The 11518-nt window shown below is 35.5% G+C and overlaps 1 long non-coding RNA gene across 1 annotated transcript; it reads left to right on the plus strand.

Annotated features, from left to right (window-relative positions):
- Positions 1 to 231: 231 nt before the first annotated feature.
- Positions 232 to 3203, plus strand: LOC131553784 (uncharacterized). The gene is made up of 4 exons (XR_009274263.1): positions 232 to 474; positions 675 to 811; positions 1145 to 1220; positions 2322 to 3203. It is a non-coding gene; the product is annotated as an uncharacterized LOC131553784 (long non-coding RNA).
- Positions 3204 to 11518: the final 8315 nt, after the last annotated feature.

Raw genomic sequence — 11518 nt, forward strand, 5'->3', positions numbered from 1 at the left:
TTTAATATAAAATGTTATTTTTATTCTGGATATGATTATACAAATACAATGTAGAATTTATTTAAGTGTGTGAAATAGGTATTTCTGCTATACTGTAAAAAAAAAGTCCGTAAAAATACAGTACAATATACCGTAATAATTTGAAAGAATTTTCCTATTTGGTTTTTACAGGTGTTTTTCCATATTTTTTTATTACGCTTTGCATTGTGGGAACAAGAAGCTGAGGCGCGAAAACAGTGCTAGAGCAGGCGCCATTATTCACAGAGGTGGTATGGGACAAAATTTCATTTTAAAGTCTGATTTCGGGTTTGGGGAACTGTTCTTACACCTCCGTGGTAAATTAGTTTTTGTTAAATGTAACATAAACTGTAACTTTAACTTAGTTGCTGTCTAGCTTGTTTGGCAAATGAATGTCGGAGCCGTCATATTCAACATTTTCAGCACACCGTCACATCTTTACTCGACGACGTGGAGGTAAGTTACTTGTTACAGTGTTCTCACTTTTTAAGTTTTATAATTAAAATTGGATTAACTTTTTAATTGTTGTTGCGGTGTATTTGTTATGGAGCGTGTTGTAAAGCATCGGCATATTAACGTTACTGAGGTGATGTTAAGCAGCTGTAAGAACGTTAAATCTGAGGTACAGCTGTGTTTAGAGCACTTTATGTCAACAGGAGCTGGCAGAGTAATTGTCAAGAAAAGAAGACACCATTTACGACTTTTTTTATTTAAAAGAAATTAAGATACGACTAGGTGAAGATCTGACATCGCAGAATTATTCAAGGATAACACGCCTTTTCTGCCAAACGAGGTAGGTTTAGACTTTTTATTGTCTTGTTTATATTAAACACACACAAGAAAAGTTAACTTGGTAACGTCACTGGCACACTGTCTGTTAACACACATGTCATGCAGGCACAGAATGCCGCTTTATTATTATTTTTAATTTCAGACAGCAAGTCAGTAGTTCTCTCTTGCACTTACACGGACAAAAGCACACACAATTATGTAAAAATGACCATTTTTGGCGTGTGACAGTCTTAAATAAGTTAAAAAGTCTTGACTGATGTAAAGAGTTGGGATGAGTCATGTTTTAAAGGGACAGCAGTTCATGAGATTCATGGTGTTTCTTTTCTAATGACAGGTCGTAATTGCTGCTGTACTGTACACCCCAAGCACCGTTTATACCCATCTCAGCACCCCCTGCATTCTTATCATGAGTTTGTATTCTGTTTTATTTATTAACTGTTTTTATTTTATTTACCATTAGGCATGTTCAATACTGACAAAAAATTAGTCATGGGGTCATTTATTCAGTTGACTTTTGTTTGTGTAGGAAAGATTTAATCAATGTTTGGAGTGGTTTTCTGAGTTGATAATGAACGTGGATTTGTGCAGCTTGCCAGTGAACAATGGCTCTGTGTAGTAAATGCTGCTCCATGTGAAATCACGCACGTGATGGAAATTACCGCTGATTACAGAACCGGCTTTATTGACAAGATGCACATTAAATACCGCATGCGATGTATCGCGCAGCCCTAAATGAGATCGTATATAAAGCATTTTATTGTGTTGCTGTTTATTTGAAAATAATCAAAGGGTTAGTTCACCCAAAAATGAAAATTCTGTCATTAATCACTCACCCTCATGTCGATCCAAACCCATACGACCTTCGTTCATTTATGCAACACAAATTAAGATATTTTTGATGAAATCTGAGAGCTTTCTGACCCTTCATAGACAGCAAGGGTCCAACCACGATCAAGGCACAGAAACATAGTATACTGGTCCATGCGACATCAGTGGTTCAACTGTTATTTTACAAAGCTATGAGAATATTTTTGTACGCATAGAAAACTAAAATAACTTTATTCAATGATTTCTTCTCTCCTGGGAGAGTCTGCTGCCATTAACGAGAGTACCACAACGCATGCGTGTGCCTTCATTTGCCAGTAAACAAAGTGCAGCGTCAGCACCACCGTGGGTCAGAGAGCTCTTGGATTTCATCAAAAGTATCTTAATTTGTGTTCTGAAGATGAACGAAGGTCTAACGGGTTTGGAACGACATGAGGGTGAATAATTAATGACAGAATTTTCATTTTTGGGTGAACTATCTCTTTAAGTATATCGTAAAACATTGTTGACAAGATCACATGACAGATGCAATTGAGACCACTGGAAATGCAAGTTTAGCATTTTATAAACAATGTTTGAACTGGAAAGTATTTGGAATTGCATTTGATAATTCAATCTCAACCTGTTATGCATGTTACTCTGTACTTCATTTCCATTCACTTCATTTCATTTCTTGTCATTTCCAGTCTTCTTGTGAAGAAATCCTGAACGAGGTTCAAAGGTTCAGATGATGGGAACCTACGCTTCCAAGACTTTGAGAATCCATGTACAATTTGAGCTTTTGGAACTTGAACTGAACATGCAGAAAAAAGTTTCCACAAACTGGCACATGGTAAGAAATACTAAAAGCACACAAACACTTGGAGCCCTGATCTTAATTTAGATTGTATAGTTTAGTATAGTTGTATAGTATAGTTTCACATTGAAATGTGAGGCATGAGTGCATGAATCTTTGTTTTTTATTTTCAAATGCTGTACAAGTATTTTTTGCAGTACCATGGCAATTGTAGATACAGATAATTTAGCATGAATTAGAGGTTAGTAATCTAACTTAAAGGGTTAGTTCACCCAAAATGTTATATGAAAAATCTTGTTCCAATCCTGTTAGACCTTTGTTCATTTTTGGAACACTAATGAAGATCCTTTTTAATGAAATCTGACAGCTATACCTTATTGGACCTTGAAATGGTAGTTGTATATGGTAGTTGTCAATGGAGGATACTCTTTGTTCGTGTTCCAAAGATGAATGAAAATCTTATGGATTTGGAATGGTATGAGGGTGAGTAACTTATAACAGAATTCACATTTTTGGGTGAACTGTCCTTTTAAATAATATTGTGTTCTTCTATAGGTTAAATGCTGTAAACACTGGAACATTTCACTTGACTATTGACTAAGTCTATAGCAATTGTTATTAATGACAGCCCTGTCTTTGTATTCATTTTTTCCCCCCATGTATTTGAAAATATTTTGAAACTTGACTGTTTCACAGTGAAGTTTATCTCTGTGACCACTATTTGGTGCAACACCAATATTGTACAAGTCAAGTACCTGCTTATGTTTTCTTTTTTCTGCCTGTTGCTGTTTAAAACTAAAAAGTGTTGCACAATAGAAGCATTTTCAATGGTGCTTTACACATTGTTAAATTAATTGATATAATATTTTTGTCATCACTTGTTTAAGGCAAATAAAAGCTACTGAACACACTTTTAAGAATGTTTACATGAGGCAAAAATAAACCATGTTCAATTTGTATATATTGTGAGGGATTTATTTGCTACTAAAGATAGGCCTATGCTATAATTTTTTTTTGAAATTTCTGCATAAAGGATTGTCCGTTTATGGTACAGAAGAAAATGTAAATCTACAGAATTTTCCGTTTTAATGTTGAAGGAAATGTCCGTAAATTCAAGAGAAAATGTCCTGGTAATTTTCTGCCAGTACATTATCCGTTTTTGTTTTTTTTTACAGTGTAGGTTCTTTTCGGACATGAGTGTTTCACTTCACACATCCTTTTTATCAGCTCACTGAAGAGAAAGGGAAGGTTAAAGTGTTTTTCTGAATAGCTGCTGCATGGCCAGTCCTGCTATTACTTGGGAAAAAAAAGAAAAGAAAAGATGCTGTCTAGTTGAATGCACACTCTGAGCAGACTAGACATTAACAACAGACAGCGTGCAAATGTTTCTGCTGTTATTTGCTTGCATGCAAAATTGGATTTTTATCAGTAGCAATTTGCTTGCTCTTCAGTAGCACCACAAATCCAAAGGTCCGTAATCGTATTTATTTCACCTAATTCAACTATTTGGTGTCTCATCTTTTAATTAAGGGAACGTTTAGAAGAGATTTAAGACGGGTAGTCTAAAGTCAACAGGAAATCCCTCTCACAAACTATTTTAGCTTTGTCACAGAAATGTGAACTTTCATGGATGTTTTTTTTCCTCCTCCTTCTCTAGGCCCATAGTAAAAAATAATATCACACTTCAGTCTAATAAAGGGTTGTGTGTTCTTCTCTTGTAATTGGCCGACAGTCTTCTGAGGTATACGGCTGCTAATTAGCGCCGTGCTTTTGTGCCATTTCCGAGCTGTTGATAGTTTTCCGGTGTTCTTAAATAAGTGTGCTCTTACTCTAAACTACAGACAGCTAATCAAGTCTCCCTCGAGACTGCTTTCTCTAATGATAATTGCTATAAGGCTCAGTGATGAAACACATCGCCACCTCACTGATCTGGAACCAGTGATGAAGTTTCTCTAACAACGTCTTACAATTTATGGCAGCAACAGCAAATTCTAGGACTGCGTAACAGACCCCACATAAATTGCTATCCTTCACATCGAGCTCTTAGATAAGAGTCACAATGGCCACTTTGCAATACAATCTCCATCTGTGATTACACAAAAGAGACCTCAATCACTTTTGTATGAGGTGTTGGAATACAGCGAAAAAAGGTGGAAAGGAAAAGCCCAGGTAATTGTGAGGCCTATCTATGATGCCAAGAGAGATTGTCAAAGTACTATGGAAATTTAATATCCGGTTGATAAATCATTCCTTGCCTCTGGTGCTCAATCACAGTGGATGTGGAAGACAAAGGCAAGATGGTTTCCTTTCACTGTTCTGCTAATTTAGTAAAGCGGTAATGAATTTCATCTCATCACAAGTGCTAGAAATATCCCTCTCTCATTTCCACCAAATGTCTTATGCCAGGGGTTTTCAAACTTTTTGATGCCAAGGACCCCAAAATATAATATTTCCTTTGTCAAGGACCACTTTTTAAATAATTGGTTTTTAATGATGCTAAAGCAAATTATCTGGGAAAATATGTATTTTCAGTTCAATTCACATTTAAATTCAATTCAGTTTAACATTTGGATGAGAAGAACTGTAATTCAGATAATACATAATGTATATTTAAATATAAATATGAATATATTTAAACCTCTCTCTCAATTAAAAAATTATGCATTTGTTTTGCATTTCCTACAGATAAATTATGATTTTCAATAAATTTAAAAGTATTAAATTAAAATTAATGTATTAAATTAAATTATTTCTGTATACATATACATATATACACATATATATATATATATATATATATATATATATATATATATATATATATATATATATATGTATATGTGTGTGTGTGTATACACAGTACACATGTAAATATTATGTAAACAAAAACTTTTGGATGCAATCGTTTGACAGCGCTAGTAAAGAAGACTAATATTATTTTTCCAAATTAAAATCACTGTGAACACTAAATGAATACTGGCATTGTATTAAGCCATTAAGTAAGTTGCTATACTGTAAGTTTGTATCATTTTTTTCTTTTTTCTGGTAAATGTAAACATGAAAAACACCCATTTCACACATACTTTTATACTAACTAACTAACTAGCTAAACAAATAAATAAATACATAAATAGTTAACTATTTATAAAGCAGTCCAGTTTGAAAACCCCTACTACAACACTTGAATTAAAGTGCCCTTTCTTTTCAGAAACAAATAATTTTAATATTTAAAGCATGCAAAAGAATGAATTACGTCAAGAAGAGGTGAACAGTCTATTTTTAAACATGTACACAGAAAATCACTCTGAATCATTACATTACAGACTCTTGCAATAAAAATGTCATGAAATCAGTACCACGAATCAGACTAGTTTGTAGGAAAAGAACAAGTAGCTCTTAGAAAAAGAAAAACTTGTAGACTTATGCTTGAATACTCAGAGGAAATTACAACTGTCTTTGGCAGGGATGATCTGTTTTATCAGTAAATACAGTGTCACAACACTTAGTCATCAACATGGATAACAAAGTCACAAAGAGTAACACAAACCTGTTCTATGTGTTCTAGTTCTTAACTTAACATGGTCTAGCTAAAAATGTATTATTACAAAACCAATGGATTGTTCTTATATAGATTTTTTTTTTCTCATAATTTAAAAATATACTGTTTGAAATAACTGTTTTCTATTTAAATATATTTTGAAATCACAGGGTAATGCTGAAAACAGTTGTGCTGCTTAATATTTTTGTAGAAACATTGGTAGTTTTCTTCTTTTTTTCTTCTTTCAGGATTCTTTGATGAAAGATTTGATTAAATTAATGCATCCTTGACAAACTGAAATATTATGTCTTTCTACTGATCCCAAACTTTTAAAATACATTTTCAATTTAAGAAGCAGAGTACAATGAGAAATAAGTAAACTATTCATCGGTTGACTTGTTCAAAAGAAGTAACACTAAACATTGCTGTTTCTTTGATCATCACAACAGCAACTTTCTGTCAACCAATGGCATGAGTTTGGGGCGGGGCTGTCTGTTTATTCAACCAATGATAGGGCATTTGTGAAATGGAAAACTGTTTATTGCAATAACATTTGTTACCACTAGGGCAAATCAGAAAGCTTTTTCCCCACTTCAGGCATTTTATTTATTTTATTTTATTTATTTTTTTGACAGTGCATAACAGTAACAAACACATACATAATTCAAATTGGAATGAAACACCATGAGTAATCAGTTTGAGTCATAGGAATTTACAATGACTTGACAGTTTTCATAACAAATTGTCATTGTCAGAATTACAGCTACCTTGCATTGCCTACTAAATGAGACCTCTCTGTCAATAATCCCCTCTTGATTTTTTGAAATTATACGTATTCATCTAACGTTACAACAGTTTACTGACTCACTGACAGGCAGGGGTTTCCAGAGGAGCCAATATCCTTCCAAATCAGGCGAGCTGGGCCGTGATTATGAGCTATCCCACTGCTGCAATATTAATGGAGAGTGTGAGGCAGTCCCTGGGCAAGCTTAATCACCGACTCTCACTCTCCCTCCTCTCTCCTCACTGCCTGTGAGACAGCTGTGAGAAAAAGCCTCATCTGAGGCTGTGTGTGAGTGCCATCCAGACCTGCAGTGAGTCCCAGTGCTGACATTTCCTAAATGGCACATGTTTGTCAGCAGTGTCACAGGAAGAGCAGCTCCTGCAGCACTTAACAGGCTGCTCATCCATGAGAGAGCCAGAATTACACACTGCATATCTGGAAAAAAAACAAATCAAATAAACAGTGACAGGGCGGAAGTGGAGTAATATGAAGAAACCGTACCCTCCATAAACTCCAAAATTAACAATACGAGAGATTATAAATGTACAGGCAACAAGTCAGTGTGATTCCTACTTCAGTGTAATATCTGAATTTCTGTTGAACTACATTACCCATATAGTCCAACAGAGAAGCCCACCAATCAGACAAGTTGTTAAAATGAATATAGTGACAAATGTAAGTGGGGTTTAAAGTTTTGCTGCTTAGTTGCTCCAGTAAGCTCCTGCTGGTGGATGGTATAACTACTGTACACCACCTGCTCCTATTTGAATAGATTTAAATATGTTGCAATACAATTGAAATATTTTAGCAATGAAAAACTAAATATTTGCAGGTGTGTGCATGTATAGTTTAAATAAATAAATATTTATTTAATGGAATATATTTAGTAGTGCCATGAGCAACCCCCATCAAAGCGAGTATATTAAGTTAAGTCGTGACGTATTGTCAAGTATGGTGACCCATACTCGAAATTGGTGCTCTGCATTTAACCCATCCAAGTGCACACACATAGCAGTGAGTAGTGAACAAATACACACACACATACACACACACACACACACAGACAGACAGTGAACACACACCCAGAGCAGTGGGCAGCCATTGCTCCAGCGCCCGGGGAGCAATTAGGGGTTCGGTGCTGTAAAGAAACTACAGCTTACACAAAAAAAAAATAAATAAATAAATAAAATATATATATATATATATATATATATATATATATATTAGTGCTGTCAATCGATTAAAAAATTTTATCGCATTAATCACAGTCATTGGCTGTGAATAATCATGATTAATCGCAAATTTAAAATACTAGGATTTACCTGTAAATGTGTTGAAAAAGAAATGCATGAAACTAGTTTAAGAAAACAGATCTTAATCCTTAATCCTTATTATTCTTTTATCGTTATTCTTTTGTTTTTAATTCAGCCATTATCAGCCTTTAAACTGGCAATAAAACGTTTACCAAGCCACATCGCTTCAATCCCAGTATACATTTACCCAACTATTATCAAAAGTATTTCTAAATAAATACAACAAAAAATTTCTTGCGACCTTACGTGAAGTATTATGACAAAATGCATTATGAAGAAGAATTGGACCTGTTCTGCAGATGCATTAGAGCTAATATTAGCATCATGTTACATAAGACAATTTATGAGATTAATAGTGCACTTTTACTCAGAACTCACTTCAAACCACCATCGAGTGTTTGTAATAACTTCCTTTTACGATCACATGTGGAATTTGGTCATTTACTGTTGTTAAAATATGCTATTTATAGCCTTTTATATCACTGCACAAATTAGCATTTCAGATGTACACATTTAATCTCAAGAAAATCACATACAGACCATATCTATTGTAATCGTGTGTTTATTATCTTATATAATCTATAGTGGCTGTTGTCATGTTTATTTCTGCTGTGTAAAAGCCTTAACATGTGCTCTGCTGAAACTCACGTTGTTTGATGTTACAACCGCCTCTCCGTATTTGCGCGAACTATTTCCCAGTACCATTTAAAGGGTTGCATTCGCACCGACAGTGGGTACTAAGAAGTGACGTCAATTGTGCGCGGCGTTCAACAACGAAAACACAGAAGAACAACGTTAACAACAGGAGGATGGAGGACGCTGTGATCGGAGCTGTGTTTTTGTTGTGTGTTGTGGGGTTCACAATAATGGACATGGAATGTCGACGTATTGAAAGATCGGAAAGGAGTTCAAAATGTTCAAAAGTGCCTGCACTTCAGCGTTCGTCCATCTATCGCTATTCTCCATTCTTGCGAAATATAAGTTGATGCGATGTTTACACAGTATGTGTTTACACGGCGTTTTAAATCATGGCGGGTGAGGGCGTTTTCGTACGCGTTTAGCCAATCAGCGTACACTTACGTCACGATAGTTCCTATGGAACTGTTTTAGACCCTACTCTGAAGTCAGGAGCTAATTAGTTCCTCCAAACGGAGTTCCGAGAACTAAAACAGTTCCTAGTTCCCACGGTGCGAACATGCCAAAAAGTGGGTAGTTCTACAATTAGTTCGGGGACTATGAAAAGGTTCCTGCAGTGCGAAAAGGCCTATAGATAACCTTCCGCGCTGAGATGACGGGAATAAGTTGGGGTCCAACCTTATCAAACGATTAATCTGTGTTAAAAAAATATTATCGCATTAATTTTTTTTTAATTAATCGCATGTGTTAACGTGTTAACGTTGACACCCCTAATATATATATCATGAGGCATCCTCAAATGGAAGGTGGAGGAGCGCAAGGTCTCTAACATCCACCAGCTCCGTGATGTCGTCATGGAGGAGTGGAAGAGGACTCCAGTGGCAACCTGTGAAGCTCTGGTGAACTCCATGCCCAAGAGGGCCCAATTTGGACATTTTCACTTAGGGGTGTACTCACTTTTGTGGCCAGCGGTTTAGACATTAATGGCTGTGTGTTGAGTTATTTTAAAGGGGACAGCAAATTTACACTGTTACACAAGCTGTACACTCACTACTTTACATTGTAGCAAAGTGTCATTTCTTCAGTGTCGTCACATGAAAAGATATAATAAAATATTTACAAAAATGTGAGGGGTGTACTCACTTCTGTGAGATACTGTATATATATATATGTATCTGTGATTATAGATTTTATAATATAACTGTATGATTACATATGATACACTTTCAGTTAAACTGGTTGGTTTAATTTAAGGCTTAGAACGCTTTAGAAGAATGTTTTGAAATCTTTATGAATAAGATAAATAGGAATTACTTCTGTAACCAAGAGACTTCAGAGGATGAGATTACGAAAATTTCAAGTTTGGGTTGGCAAAATGACTTATGAAGTGGGTTAGGAGGTGGATCCGTTTAAGAGGTTGTTTAGATGAGAGGACACCATCAGTCACACACAGTGAAGTCATACTGAGCGAGCTTTACACATGCTGAAGATGAAGCCCGTCTCTCTGCCCCCCGGGAGCTGCCAAAGCGAAAGAGAGAGACTCACAGAACATGCCCAAAAAGAGAAATTTCCAAGCCTTTGTAGAAACGCACAGGACCCCATTCACCAAACCTGTTCTTGAAGTGTGGAGAGCAGTCACACGATGTCGGCGTTTGCTGTTACGTCTCCAGTGTTGTGGTTATGCTCCCTACGGTGGCTCTTCCTCCAGAATCTCAGCGTGAATCATGGCCCTGACACCCAACAGAGGGCTGCTTGATGCCTCACCCCTCCTGCCTCTGTGTGGGCTCAGCCTTGAGCTTGATCCCAGGCACAAACATGCTTACTGCAGCTTTCTCTTTCACTTTCTGTGGTTAGAAGATTGTTAACTCACTAAACCAGACAGACAACAATAAGTAAGCTAAAAAAAGTCATTTTCCAACAGAAATTAAACTAATAATAACAATACGAATAAAAATACTAATTATGACTAATAGTGTTATTATTATTATTATCTGGCAAAGTTTGGAGTCACAATGTTGAAATAATTCACGATTATTAATTTATTTGTATAATTAAGAAAAAAAAAAGTATACTTTATTTGTAATACTTTGTATCCTTTATCTGAAATATCACAATATTGACAGTTTTATAAATTTGCACCCCCTTGTTGTGTAGACATTTAGAGATCACAAGAAAGGGGGTTATTTTATTTTATTTATATATTTTTAATTTTTTTTTTTTGTCAAACAACAGTGCAATGACATTATAAAATACTGAGTCTCACTTCTGTTTGTGCATTAAAAACCTGTGTGAGAACAACTTTGCACTTGATGAATAAACACACACCAAGTAATAAAAATAATGAATATGGAATACATTAAAAATATTAATTCATTCATTGTTATTGTTAGGAGTAGTAGTCATAGAAGTAATAGCAGTAGTAGTAGTATTGTATGCATTACTGTAATTACAACAAAAAATAATTGTATAATTCACTGCTGCCAGTAGAGTTTACCTTGTTGAACATTACATTAATATAAGACTGTATTGACCAGAAGGGCTAAAATGCCTTTGCCGTCCTCTGTTGGCATGGGCATAACTGCTATCACGGAGAGAAAAACCAATCTACTGAAGCCAGTGCGCCTTTCATCCACAAACTGTGAACTCAGCAGAAAGAGTATCTGGAAACACAGCAAGACAAAGGCGATTTAGGAGATGATGAAGACAAAGCAACGACAAGTCAAAGCTTGGGTCTGAGCAGGTTAGAGACCTGAGCCGCCTTGTTACCTTTAAGTGTTGTGTTTTCTCTTGCCTTACTGTGGTCATGTTTAAAATTA

The sequence above is a fragment of the Onychostoma macrolepis genome, chromosome 14 (assembly GCF_012432095.1).
Source record: "Onychostoma macrolepis isolate SWU-2019 chromosome 14, ASM1243209v1, whole genome shotgun sequence".
Classification (NCBI taxonomy): Eukaryota; Metazoa; Chordata; class Actinopteri; order Cypriniformes; family Cyprinidae; genus Onychostoma; species Onychostoma macrolepis.